Source organism: Archocentrus centrarchus, chromosome 24 (genome assembly GCF_007364275.1).
Source record: "Archocentrus centrarchus isolate MPI-CPG fArcCen1 chromosome 24, fArcCen1, whole genome shotgun sequence".
Classification (NCBI taxonomy): Eukaryota; Metazoa; Chordata; class Actinopteri; order Cichliformes; family Cichlidae; genus Archocentrus; species Archocentrus centrarchus.
The window spans coordinates 10,859,596-10,874,813 of NC_044369.1; the positions used below are offsets into that span (position 1 = coordinate 10,859,596).

The 15,218-nt window shown below is 39.0% G+C and overlaps 1 protein-coding gene across 1 annotated transcript in view; it reads right to left on the bottom strand.

Moving 5' to 3' along the window:
- The window catches only part of extl3 (exostosin-like glycosyltransferase 3), a 41,486-nt gene extending 26,270 nt beyond the window's left edge, over positions 1-15,216 (bottom strand). The window contains exon 1 of the mRNA XM_030722004.1: positions 15,050-15,216. The gene's annotated coding sequence lies outside the window, so the exon portion shown is untranslated. The remainder of the gene's footprint in view (positions 1-15,049) is intronic.
- Positions 15,217-15,218: the final 2 nt, after the last annotated feature.

The following is a 15,218-nucleotide window of genomic DNA, read 5'->3' on the forward strand; positions in this document are numbered from 1 at the left end:
TGTTGTCGTGTATCAAGAATTGCTGTGACGCTAAAGCTTGGACTGACTGTGATATATAGAATCGACTGGGTTTTCAACAGTTATCACTTTATCCGTAGTGCAGACAATATCTGACGGTGACAGAGAGGAGACAAGCTGAGGGAGAAAATTACATCTGCAGAGATAAAAGATAAACTATAATTTGCTGTCAGTTGTCTCCGGATTGCCAAAGGTCTCTCACCCAGTCTGCTTTCAGTGGTGTGATGGAGGTGTCAGTTTGCTGTCTGTGCCAGACAGGCCCCATTGTCCAGGATCACAGCCTCGTCTGGGCTCAACTCCCAACTGAACAAACTTTTGTCCACAACCACCTGCAAGTCTTTAATTGCATTTCTTTGTTTTTCCCATTTGAAATACATCTAAAGTTCAAGCATTTCCCTGCATTTATTAAACTTTTAAAAAATTTCACTATGTGCATGTTTGTTAAAGTGTAGTTATGTCCAAAAAAAAATCATGTTGAAAAATAAAAAACTAAATAACTAAATCATGTCAGTCAAGTTACCATGGTTGCCTGTAGTTTGCATGGAAGACACTGACTTGACTGCAAACACTGGCCATTTACTGTCTGAGCTGCAATGAAATGTGAAAAAGTGTGACGCAAACTGGAAACGGAGAACATCCGCCTTCAAAGTAAAGGCGGCAGTAGGTTGTGCCTTACTGCTGCAACCAACAAAAAGGCACGTTTACTTTGAAGGCAAACATTCTGTTTCCTGTTTGTGTCGCATTTTTCAGTGTCACTACTGCTTGATGAGTAGTTTGGAAGTTTTTGCAAGTCTTTGTGACCAAATGCTACCAACTGCCAGAAACGGTTCGTCAAACAGTCAAAGAATCCACATTTTTGCTTCATGACCGGTGGTTGCTAACCGGTCTCTAAGCCAGTGTGACTGAGGCCTTAAATAAGCAATATCTCAAGAACTGTGATCATAATTTCTGCCATTATGCAGCCTTGCTACAAAACTTGGCACTTACTGGCTTCCTGGATTTATCAGTGATGCTTGCGCTTCCAGTGTTGCCAGAGACCTGTACTGCAAAGCAGGATTTGCTCTTATCTAGGCAACTTCTGGGTTAACCCTTGGTTTTCTGTACTATGATAGTGATTCACTTCTTACTGGGGTATACTGCCATGATAAAAAAAAAAAAAAAAAAAAATAGCCTCGTCATTTCTGGAATGCCCTTAAAGTAGTCTAAAGGTTTTTAATAACCTCTAATAACCTCCTTGCATTTCCCTGGTGATCAGTAAGAAATATAGACTGTTAGATGCAACTTTATTCCTTGATTTTATTTTCTGTTGGCTGCAATTGATTTTATTGATTATATTTATTCATATACAATCCTAAAACAAGACACCTATACTGTACTTGCTAACCTTATATCAAATTTGCATGTAGACTAAGCACTGACTAAGCCTATATTTGAACTGAACTGCATATTTAATCTTTACTTTCACAGAGGCTGCAGCTGAAAGAATAAAAACCTTATTAATAGAGTCGCTCTTTTCCAGTCTTACTGACCAAAGCACTTAAAGCACACACTTTCAATACTATATTACTCTACAATGCTCTTCCTATCAAATGCACTCATACCACTGCTTTGTCTACAGCAGCTGTGATTCTGTTATGCGTTTAACCTCTTCATATTTTCTTCCACAGTATTTCTTTGTAAAATCAGCCACTCTACTGCCTTATACATATCCATATTTGTGATTGGTCAGATGTTGCCAACGGCAACCCCCTGTATGTGAATGCGCATACAGGGGGAAACCCTGGGTTAACTTAGTCAGTTGATGACCAGCTTCATGTGACCCCTTATCCTGACTGATGACTTTAGTGTGAGTGAATCCAGATAATGGAAAGATTTTACGCTGAACTTGCTTTTTTGCACAGGAAAAAGATGGAGTGCACGTACTGGCATTTCCACTTGAAATTCACTTGTGTAACATTACAAATGAGCAGCACTGATTCCATAGTTATTTTTTGGTAGACCCAATATAATGAGAACTCCTGTCAGCCTCTAGTTTTGAGCACCATCAGTTCTAAATAAAGATTTTTCGGGAAACCAAAGTTCAAACCGTCTTTTCATCCTCTAAGTAACGACCCCTCTAAATGATACACCCGTCCTTTGTTGAGCTACAATGTCAAGCATCTTCTTTACAGGGGACTTGTGTGCTTGAAACTGGTTTTTCACCCATTCATTACCAAAAATCTAATTACAGGCTGCCACATGGTACTCATTTAAACATTTGAGTTTGCATAATTACTTTAGTCAGAGATGAAATAGGACAAAAGAGTCTGAGGCTACAAACAGGCCTCTTCCTCCTGGCAGAACCTAGTAAATTGTTGCCTTAAATGAAAACAACAGCCATTTTTAAGATAAATATAGCTTTGTTTGCCATCATTATGTGTGCCCACTGTATGTTACTCATCTCTGTATTTATACTATTATTTCTTGCCTTCAAAGCATACATTGCTTCATATTTACACTCTCATCTCTTTTTTTCCCCCGCCCAGGTACTTCATTGTGCATTTCTTGTTAAAGCCACACAGATTTATATTAAAATAAATATTCTTCTCATTAATCACTATCTTGGGACATTTCATGACTCCAGATGTCACAAATTTGAAAGGCAAAGTCGACCCCAATTAGTCGCTTTGGCTCTTGTCACACTTTATCTGGAGCAAAGTGAACCCGGCCGTCACAACTACAAGAAATTCAGCCACTCTGTGTTACAACAGCTCGTCCAAGGCAGGAAGAAGAATGAGGGCAGAGTAAATGAAGAGACTCTCTGTATTCCAGAGTGGAAACTGCTTCTCTGATTGAACACATGTCAAGTTCACTGCCGCAGAGGCTCTTGCATGTCAAAAAAAAAACCCTCTCTTTTTCTCAAAGAAGTAACAGCTAAAGTAATGTTCACCAAGGAACGGGGTCTACTAAATTCAAACTTTCTCTACGTATGCTGAATGTTACAGGACTTTTTTAACAATTTGTGGATTATGGTTTCTTCCTTGCTGAAGTTAGAGTCAGTTTAGAAGACTGACACCATGAATGTCTGTGGGTTAAACATGAAGCAACAAATACAGCTAAAGAGGAAAAATTAGTTAGCTAATTAGCGCTGGAAAGCAGATTTTGTTACATTTGGACAAGTCTGACACTGACTGGTGATAAGTTCAAGCTGTTGACGATTAAGGACAGAAATGCTGACTGTGCTAACCTTAAGGAAAGCTCCCTGACAACCTGAAGAAATTACTTTCCTTATTACATTATAGTATCCCATTTAGTATATAAATTTTCCATCTGCTAATCCTGACAAGTATTCTGTTCAACAAAATATGTCCAGTCTTCACATGTCTCATCAGCTTTGGTCTGTGCACCAATTTCCATAGGTTGTTTTGGATTCTAGATCCATTACTCCTGGAGGGCTAGTGCTTGCTTGTCACTGTGCATCTCCCTGAGTCCTTTACCTATGTGGGATATCAGCTCTTTACCCCACTCAACTGTCTATAGGCTTGCATCTGTGAAGACTGACACTTAGCTGATTATGTCCATAACTGGCTGCAATTATTGATAGTTGGCTTAAACTTTGTTACTTTTTAATTATTTTATCTCAACACACATACAGCAGGCCTACTTTTACCATGTTAACAGTTAGAGAAAGTAGGAGAAGGAGGGGAAGGAGGGAAGATCATCTTGTTTGATTCCATTTAGTTTCCTTCCTGCCTTGCTGCTATGGTCATTTTTCTAATAAAATGAAACCCAAATTGACGCCAACATTTCTTTGTATGTTAAGCTGGTGCAATACTGATGTCAACCAAAAGATAAACATCTGTATAAATATAATCTAAATCTTATTTTCTGATAAGCTTATGGCAGTCAACGAAATCGGCGTCAGCTGATACCCATAAACACATCATCTTTACATTATCAGTGTCATTTCTGAGGCTGAATGCATTTTCTGTGTCATTCATAGTACTAAATGTAAGCAGTAATTATTATTGATGCACCAATCCAAATTTTTCCAGTTCCAAACCAACATACACACTTTAATTTCAGTGTCTGAGGCAATATTTTATATTGCCAGTGTAAGGCAATATAAAATGTGACAAAAAATTACGTCAAAGAATATACATTTGCGGTTTTCGCCTAATTTTTTTCTAGATTTAGTTTCAACTCAAGGTGAGAGTCCGTAGGCTGCTGCATACTATTGTATTTTGCAGTCATGCAGGTTTCTCCTTTTTCTGAACCTCCTCACACACGCGCAACTGAGAAGAGATCACCTTGAAAAATAACCTATTATGTTACCCTAAGTGCAAAAAAGGTTTCCCCAACAGGTGTTACACCACACCGCCATCCTTCTAGCTTCTACCTTATGTGTGTGTCTGACCAAATCTGAGTTACACTGAGAGAGAGAAGCTAAAGCATCATCTCATTGAGGCTTTTCAATCGCAAAATAACTCCCAAATGCTGCTGCTTTGCCGTCAGCTTTTTCCATGCTACATTAGCTGTCCTGCTAGCTGCTGCTGTCATGTGGAGAAGTAAACACAGAACAATATACCACCCTTTCTCATTCCCCAAAGTGTCCATCCTCAATTCCTCTTCTCGCCTTAGCACCTTCCACCAGAGATGCAAGTGGAGGAGTCGAGGCAGAGACAATGAGAGAGAAGTCAAGACAACAAGGCACTTAACTAAATGATGCATCTTCTTCTTGAAGAAGTCATTTTAAAGCAATGCGCATTAAATACCAACAGCATCATAAATCTTTTTGTTACAGCCCAACTACAGCTGTATTATAAGATCTCAGATGTAAGTGCACTTGTGACATGTTTTATATTTAGGGCCACTTTTAATTAAAATCACACATGGTGTAATGTGCTTTTTTTTTTAAAAAGAAAAAAGTGAAGGACAAAAAAAAGTCTGATCATCTTAAATAATTGGGATAGCTCTTTGAAGAGTTTAAGAGTCCTTCTCCCACCATGGTTTGTTTCTTCCAGCTGCGTGCCCCACCTCTTTTATAACCTGAGGGAACATGGCATACTGAGATTGATTTCTGGGTTACAGGCAGGAAAATGGAGGAGACGAGGAGGCACAAATCAAGCCCATAGAACTAAACAGAACAGATCGGCGCATCGTCATGACACGCGATCCAGCTTTTCAAGTCAGCATTAGACTGATATCCAATATAAATATCCAATTGGTGCATTCCCAGTAATAATTAGCAATGCTTATCAATATGAACAAAAACCTGGTAATATTTTTTAGCTATATAGTGACTCTAATTAGGTCACAGAGAGGGCCCAATATCATCAAATTAATCCCGAAGCTCTCCATATGTTGGTGGACAGCTGTCAACACAGGATCTGGCGATCAGCTGTGGTGATGTCTGCAAATCCTTTGACAAAAGCTTTTCTCACATTACCGTGCACTACATGCATTTCAAGTTCTGCCATAATCCGATATTTTTAAACATTTTTCACTGACTTATCAAGCACTCATAAAAATGTATGCAAGTGTCCTGTTTTGTGGCAGACCTAGATAGAACAAAGTCCTTACTCTGGTACTAACCACATCTATGCTTTTATTGCCACAATTAATTAAAATGTCTAACTTAAGGAAAGCCATTCTTAATCCTCATTTAGCCTTCAGTGATGCCTGCAGGCCCCTACGTCATCACCTGATCGTCACCTTTGGCTATTTTCTCAGTGTAGTGTTACATCGGCAAACACGATTTGAAAGATTTCCTCTTCCTTGGTCTGCCTTCACAAAGTTGTGGACAGTCATCCACTCTGAACAGACTACAAATGGACGCATGCCTCCAAATATTTGCTTTGACGACTGATTCTTATTGTGAGGTCTCTGCCAGTTCCCTCTCCCAGCATCAACACTACGCTGTGCCAGCTCTGCAATATCAACAATTGGGCTAAATCCATAAATAGGACTAGTGTGTAAGCCTCAATAATCACACAGAAAAATAGCCTATGTCTGGCTGAAACTCAAAAGTGATTTAAACCCAACGAGTACTGTCCTTGCTTCCTGAATATGACCAATTTCAGCACATCTCATTGACAGTGTTGGCATAAATATATTATGCCACTGACAATTCATTTTAAGACATGAAGCTGTTTATGTTTGAACAGCTGCAATTTTGAGTTAAAACCTGGAAATTATTGGCACTGTTAGGCTACAAATTAGGGATGTAACTGTTCTTAAAAAGAGACCAGTGCTCTCTTTTGTGATGCGCAATGCTGGAGTTAAACAGGTATATTATTTTATGGTATAGCTTTGGCATAACAATTGACAGTTTTCACATCAACAGAATAGCTTGACAATGCCATGAGCCAGGGACAGATGCATTTACATAATAAAGGCAACAGCTACCAACTGTTTTCATTATCATATCATCAATTATGAAATAATTGTTTAATTAATGTCATGTCTGAGGTTAAGGTCAACAGATAAAACACACCCCAACAATAAAAGATCCATAACTAAAAACAAATAAACCTATGTCAAGACAGTTCCTCCCCAAGTCATACATGCTCAAATCTGACTCTTCCCTCCAAATACTTTCCAGACAGAATGGTTAGCAGATAACGCAGCAAAATTTAGCACACAAGCAGTAAAATCCTGCCCTCCCAACATTTAACTCCTCTTGTTATCTTGCCATAGCAGCCCCGCTTGCCACGTGCTCCTGAGAGCTCTCTCTCCCCTTCCCGCGCAAGCTGGCGTAGACCATAACAGATTGACTCAGCCTGACAACAGCTGCCAGAACCCCACAAGCCTCATCCTCCAGACACTGATGGATTGTGGGAGGGGAGCCAGGGTGATTAGCCCCTTGACAAGGGTGAATTATTGCAGTGTACCACCCCAAAAGAGACTGCACCTGAACGTCAATGTAGAGCTTTCACACTACTTTAAGTCATGTTGTTAATGACTACTCAGTCTTACAATGCCCTGAACTCTGCAGCTGCATTGATGCAGCTCCAAAAGAATTTAAAAATAAAAAAAAAAAAAGGAAAAAAATCTTACCACGTGTATAAATCAAATGTCTGAAAAAGTGAAGGTGATGCCTTCCTGAAGGTCACTCTTTAAGAAACACACTGACAATCTGCTTTGTAACAAAACATTTATTTTTAATGGCTTTCATCACACATGGCTCCTACAGTACCTTAAGGTTAGGAGTGAATAAGGTCCACCGGAGTTGTGCAAAACAGTTTTTCCATTTAAAGACATATTTCTTATGGCTCAGTCATGTTATAATAAAAAATAAAAAATAGAATGAAAGAACTACAACAATCGGCGGTCGCCTGGTGATTGCACTGAATTTTTTCCACATTCGACAACTGATTAAAAATAGTTGCAGCATCCAACTGCTTGCCCACAGGTTGAGGGTGTAACACTCAACCTTTGAACGACCACTTCTGATCACAAGGCAACTGCATGGGTCACCTGGTAAGAGGCAGCCTGTCTCCAACAATCGCAGCCCAACCTGGACTGACTGCAATCAATCTCAAGATTGGGAAAGGTTTTCAAATAATTGCTATCTAATTTTCAAATGCAGAGAGATTACCGATATGTTGCAATCAACCAACTAATTGGCAATAGAGGACTCAATTTAACTGGTAGCCAACTGGTTGTACTCTGGTTATGAGTCTACATTAAAAGTAAGATCGTTAATTTGCAGTTAAATCACTGTCTTGCAGCAGCTATGTTGCTATGTGTGGTGGAATTTCTGTTTCAAGTCTATGAGGTTCAGGCTGAACTCTGAATGGAAGCCTTTCATGTGACTTTCTGTGTACATAAGACAGCAACAGATTTTTGATTTTTGCCAATTTATCATAGTTAATCACCATATTACCACAAACAATAAATAAATATGTATGACATGAAATAACAAGCCCGAAATGGAGTAGGAAGAAGTATGCACTTATTAATCTAATTAGCCTACCTCATGCTCAACAATCTACCAATTTACCACATTCACCGTCATCCTGACTTCCACTCAACATTTAGATACACTTGCCCCACATTCCTATGTACAAAAAAATGACAGGCAGACAAAGCATAGCTATATGTGCTAATTCATCTTTTTACCAACATCTCTATTAGACATCAATTTCACATGTTCCCAAAAGCACATTTTGAACCGAATAATGCTTGAATATTGCGGTAGCTCCACTAGAAAACTGTTCCACAATTTAACTCCACAAGTGGAAATAAAAAAGGTTTTCACTATTGTTTGTGCATTAAGACCCTTCAAGTTTAACTTACCCATCAGGTTATGGTCCCCTCTCTGTCAAAGAAAAAAAAAGTCTGTACATTTCCTGGTAGCATACTATATCTGGATTCATACACAAGTTGTGCAGTTTTATATGTTATGAGATCCGTGACCTTTAATAATAGAATGTTCATGTAGTCTTAAATCCTGCGTGATTAACAATCCTGACTGCTCTGTACTAAAGTTTACATGATAGTTGAAGTAAAATTATGGGTTGCCCCAGACTTCTACATAGTACTCTAATTATGGTAAACTAACTGAACAGTAAAGCTTGCAGAGAGATTTGCAATGCAAAATACGTTATGCTTTACTCAATACAGAGATGCTTCCTGTCAGTTTATGTTGTACCTTTTACGAGACATTTCCAGCAGATTTTGTTATTTTGTTTTGATTTTTTTTCCCCCCAAAACTTGGTCTATTTCAACATTATTTATCATCATTATTACTCCAGGTTCGTTTCTACAATTTCCAAATAACATAAATTTAGTTTTGTCCAAACTTAATAACTCGTTTCTATCAAACTATGTTTTCACCTGACTCATTTCTTATGTGGCAATTTCCAAAAAGCTGTTTTTGCAATTCTCTCCAGCACACCGACTCCGTCTTATTGCCATTTTATGGCTGTCTCAACACACCGCAGTCGCTTTGAAGATGGCAACTTCACAGAAACTGGCTCCCGTCTTTGAAGCAACCATTTTAAAGGCAAAGAGATCAAGTTCATTGTACATGGTCACAGTAATTTTGGTCATGTCACAGTCTCCAACCACCGGTTTCCCTAGTGTAAGTGTAGCATTATTACCTCCCCCACCAATAGCTGGAGGGAGGTTATGTTTTCAACCCTGTTTGTCTGCCTGTCTCTTTGTAACATAACTCAAAAGGTTTTGAACCAAATTTGATGAAAATTTGTGGAAATATTCCTTAGGGGCCAAAGTACATAAGATTTCATTTTCAAGTACAAAGGTCAAAGATCAAGGTCACCCCCCCCCCCCCCAAAGAATAAACAAAAAAACCCTTCTCTCATCATTGGTGAAATTTTTAAATTCATATCTCAGTGAATTTTTCATGTATCGCGATGAAATTTGGTACTCAGGTATAAACAATTAGTGTTGATTATTCATTGTCTTTTTCTATTTTAAATTAAAATACTCACAACAAAGCAAAGTAAACTATAAATCCTACACACACACACACAAAAAAAAAAAAATCACATACACAGTTCATATCTCAGTAAATATTTGCGTTTCTTTTTACATTTTAATTTTTTAGAGGATGCTTTTAGGGTACATAAACTGAATAAAATATATCTCAGACTATATATGCCATTATGTGTTCATCTGGACCTCCTTTTTAAAAAAAAATAAAAAATATAATAGTTTTTAAAAGCCAATAAAATACATTTCTAGTCTTTGTGATCTAGTAATTTATGATTGAGTGCGAAAACACTGGGTGCTATCTATTGCAGTAGTATTGGCACATAGACAATTTGGGGTGGGGGAGGTATGCGCTCTACTGAATGTCTTCTAGTTTGAGATGAATTAGCTGAGAAATCCTACTGCTTGCAAACACTGCATGGAGAGCTGCTGTTTGCTAAGTAAAAGCAGTCCTGTCATTCTGCTCTTTTCTCATTTTCTGAGCCGCTGCATCTGTTCTTGTCAGAAGCTTCGTTCATAACATTTACTTCTCTCATCTAGTGCAAAGAAACCATTCTTCTGTTATTCAATAAACAAACAGAACAAGCTGTCCGACGTTTATGCTGCTTAACTTTTCCTGTCGTTTAAAGCAGATTTAGAGGATGACGCAGAGTAGCAGAGCTCACTCCTCCAGAGTGACCACTCAGCTATTCAAGTAGATCTAAACCTCTGCACTTTCTCAGACAAGAGCAGTATAGTTTGACAGAATCCAAGTCAAAACAGACAGAAGCTCCATTTGATGAGTCATCCAAGCCCTCATAACAAGGACGAGGCAATTAATGTTTTCAATGTTCAAAACCACAGCCAAACCCTCTCCCTCTAGTGTGGTAAAAAACAAATCAGGACTGCCATAAAGAAGTAACTCCATCTCCTTCTACAGTACAGTCATTGTCGGGGGCAATCAAACCAAATTCTGACCACATTTCCCTTTATTGCAATCAACGCGAAAATAACAACTGGGCCATTTCACAGCAGACACCTAGATATTTTGGCCGGTGATAGCAGCTGGAAAAGCACAGGTGTGAGAATCTCAGTGAGCTAGCAAGTACATAACTAGAGGTTTGGAGCTGAGAAACTAGCCATGGGACCTAAACAGAATTCAAGAATTATTAATGTAATTAAATCAGCAGTGCAACATGGGGATGGTCTCAAGTGGCTGAGCTGCATAACTGGACTTTCAAAAACGCTTCTACAGATGTAACAGCTTAAAAAAAGAAGTCCAGCTGCCTTCAACTCAAGTGCTTAAGACTACCGTGATGTGGATGACTGAGAACCTACGCAGAAAACATAGGGGGAGGGTATCTGCATAGATACTCTTATCTTACAGCATTTATGACTATTGACACACTGATAAGCTAGTTTTATCTCCTTACAGTTAAAAATATTAACAACCATGAACAAACCACATATGTGTTATTATACACTGTCAGTGTAGCTCACACCAGCAATAACAAAGTACCAAAATGAGTTTTTACAATTACCTTGGTGACGGCCCTGTGACATATTTTCCATCTCTTAAATTTTTTCCCTTATGAATTGGATTCAGAAATTGGAGTGACATTCATATAGTGCTTTTCTAGTCTTACTGACCACATTTCACCATACATTCATACTGCACTTTATCCCATGTACTTAATCCCTTTATCTACCTCAAATTTAGGGTCCGCTCAGAATGAACCTATTATGAATGTCTTTGCACTGTGGAAGGATGCTGAAGTATCTGGAGAAAACCCAAGCAGCTACAGCAGCAAACTCCACAAAGATCATGAGATTTGAGCCACGGACCTTCTGGCTTTAAGACGATTCCAAACAAATGCACCACTTTGCTGTCCATTTGGGTGTCTGACTGCCTTCCACTGACAAAGCTGTGGCTGTTGCTCGTGTAAGTAATAATTGTCAGAAACATTATGTCCCAAGTGAAAAATTACATATTTATTTTCAAAACAACAATAGGCATCACCTTGCTTGAAAAATCCCATCAGCATCAGGGCCAGGAAGCTACACTCTGGTAGTGCAACCACTTTGCTGCTTTGCAGCAATTAAACACACTGCACTGCTTCAGATTCATGTTCCCAGAGGCTGCTGGTGTTACACTGCTTACAAACAACCAGGGGTGAAAGTAAGCCGGTGCGGTCCGGTACTGCGCACCACTAAATGATTCTGCGCCGGTACGCAGTACCTGAAGAGTGGAGCGGCTGTCTGCCGTAAAGCCGTCATTCAGAACCAGTCACGGCTGCACTTTGGGTCAGAATAGATCCGCTAGCAATAAGCAGTCTAAAACACGACTTAATCAGTTAATAAATAGCTTTTTTTTTTCTTCCTGATTTCAAATTGTTTCTGAACTGTTCGTGCTAAGCTGGAGCCTCAATTCTCTAGCTTCTCTGCCCTCAGACCTCGAGGCTTTTGTCAATGGCCAGCCTTTACTACGTTTAGCCTGTTAACTGGCCAGGTGGATGTATGCAGTGCATTTTATGTGGCAGGCTAGACCCTCCCATTTTTTTGACACCTCATTCGGCCAATCATGTAACTGACCGTACCAAAATCACCTGAAAAAGCTACATTACGGCCTCTGGTTATTATTGGGTCTGGAAAACCCATTTCTTAACAATCATGTTAAGAAATGTAATTTCTACCTTATCTGCCTTATACACAAGGCAACAGTAAAGTCCAAAAATAAATAAATAAAATAAATAAATAAAATAAATAAAAATAAAAATAAATTATATATATATATATATATATATATATATATATATATATATATATATATATATATATATATATATATATGTATATATATATATATATATATATATATATATATATAGAGCTGTGTTTTCATTAAAATGTGGTAAAGTAACTCCACATTTTGAACATTCTGCCCTGTCGGCCATGAATGGAGAGCACAGAATGTAAACGGCTTCATTATTACTAGGCGCCGTAAGGAATTTGAAAACGCCAGCAGGGCACTGATAATGGCAGTGTTTGTCTAGGCTCTTATCAATACTTCAGTACTGATCAATTGGGAGCAAGTACTACCTAGAAATAGGGGTAATACTGGTTCTCAGTGACAGCAGAATAGACGCCCCAAGAAAAAGATCAATATCCTTGTCCACAGGGGAACACATGCTGCCCAGTACTGTTCATATTCATTCACACTGTTGTCCAATCTAATCATATAAGGGTGGAAAGTTCAAACTACACAAACAGCTGCTTGGTGATATTTCATCTTTGTTTTGGATGGATCTCTAATAGATTTTGTGCTGCATCATCACATAAAAACACAAGTCAATTGTTTTTGTGCCACGATGCAAACACTTCAACAACCTGCTGTTGTTCATATCTCAGCACAGAAAGTGAAATATCAGAGATGGAAGAATGCCCTCAAATAAAAACACTTCCTGTGATAACATCACAGACACTGGCACTAACTGGATTAGAGGCAACTGATGCCCAGTCACACACAGGGCTCAAATAACACATGACAAATAGAAACATGTTAATAAATATTGGTTTTAAACTGAGGTAAGTACATAGGTTCCAGGTGCAGTGTTCCCACAGCCAATTTCCATGCACTCCCCTTTTTTGGTTTTCTGTGAATCATCAGAATCAGAGTGTCCTCAGCAGCTTTGTTTTCCCACCAAGCTTCAGGTATAAAGTATAAGATTGAATTAAACTCATTTGTCTCTTAAATATGATTTAACAAACAATCCTCCTGTCAAGTTAAAGTACACAAAAGGTATAATCTGATAATGCAATCCCTTATAGGCACAAATGAATTAACCTCACAGCTACAGCTCTACGACTCTGTACAGCAGCTATTAAGTGGAGCCCTTGGGCAAAGAAATGTGAGTGCACACTGCCCCAGACAGAAACCTAAGGCTTCCCTAAAAAATACCAAGCCTTGCCTTAATAGCAGCTACAGGAGGTTATATTCTTCATCTACAAGGAACTTGCTGACCTGTTCAACTGCTCGTTAACACAAACATATAATTAGCCAATCACATGGCAGCAACTCATTGTATTTAGGCACGCAGACATGCTTAAGTTCAAACCAAGCATCAAACTGTGTGATTTAAGTAGCTTCACATTTTTCCAATCCTCTGACAGGGAAAACACTGGCTTGTCTGATCTATCTCGATTTCTGCTGTGACATTCAGATGGTAGGATTTGGAGTAAACAACATGAGAGCATGGACCCGTCCTGTCTTGTGTCAACGGTTCAGGCTGAGGTCTTGTAGAATAGAATAGAACAGAATGGCTTTATTGTGATTATACAGAACGTACAATGAGTGTAATGCTATGGAGGATATTTTCTTGCCACACTTTGGTCCCCTTAGTACCAGTGAGTTCACTGTACTCAAATGTCTTCTACAGTCACCAGATCTCAATTCTGCAAAATCTGCAAAAACTGTGTAATACTATGATGTCAATATGGACCAAAATCTCTGAGGAATGTTTCCAGAACCTTGTTCAATCTATGCCACAAAGATTTAAGGTAGTTCTGAAGGCACAAGGGGATCCGACCTGGTACTAGCAATGTGTACTTAATGAAGAGGCCACAACTTATGGAAAGTTGTGTGATCACTGATTCCCATAGGTATGCACTCAGTTTAAAAAAAAAATATCCATCTTTTGTTGGAGCTCAGTTTAATTTTGAGGTTATTTAGTAAGTTATGCATAATATTTAGTCTACCCTCGTTTAAATAAACGATGGGGGATGACAACTGAGTAATGAATGGCGAGTTCAGTCAAAAACACAAGGCAGCGCATTACTCATATTATTGGGAATCAATATTACATAATGGAGTGGAACAATCAGGGGATAAACGTCACTGAATATAATGAGATATATATATACCAACCGTCTTAGTGGTTAAGATACAGGCCATAACTTAAAGCCATCTTTTAAACTTTTCTAATCATTGTTTGGTACACCTAAAATATCTTTTACAGTTGACTGGTATGCGTCATTATAAAAGTAGCTCATTATTTATTATTGGCGTGTTTACGATGACCGGTAAGATGCTGAAACTGCCGTATTAACTTGAATTATCGCCGCTGACAAGCAGCTCGACACTGAGTTCTTCATTTTTTTTTTCAATTAATTAATAATTTTTTAACGCAGATACTTGTGACAGTCTACTCGCAATAAAAGAGCTGCAGGTTTGGGGGCTGACAATCAAAAAAGGGGTCCAAATATTAAAAACCGGAATAGTTTTGGGCCAGCCCAGAGAGTCATATTCAGACCACATCACCGCAAAGCACCGACTACACCGGCTGTGTGCGGAGATCAAAGCAAAACACACTCACGACTTAGCAGGGGATACAGAAATCCACTCAGTCCACTTCAGGACTTAAACATCCACATCCAGGACATAACGAGGACGAAGGATATCTTAAAGATGGCCAGGGTATTGCAGGGAATCGCACAAGGGGCCACAAATCTCATCTGTCCAATTAGCTATTGTGCTAGCCAGCAGTGGTCACAACAAAACGCGTTTGCTCTGTACTACACTGGCAGACCGCTGTTAGCTTCAGCGGCTACAACTCACCGGGATAGAAGAGTCCAAGGTGTCCTAAAAACAGAGTGAAAGGTCTGACAGAGCGCAGAAACCTCCGTGTACTGAATCTGCAGGACTACAGTCTCGGGACAAGCCTGCGGTGCTGCGGAGTCTTCATCTCGCACCGCTTCCAGCACCATTAAAAGCTGCACTGTTGGAG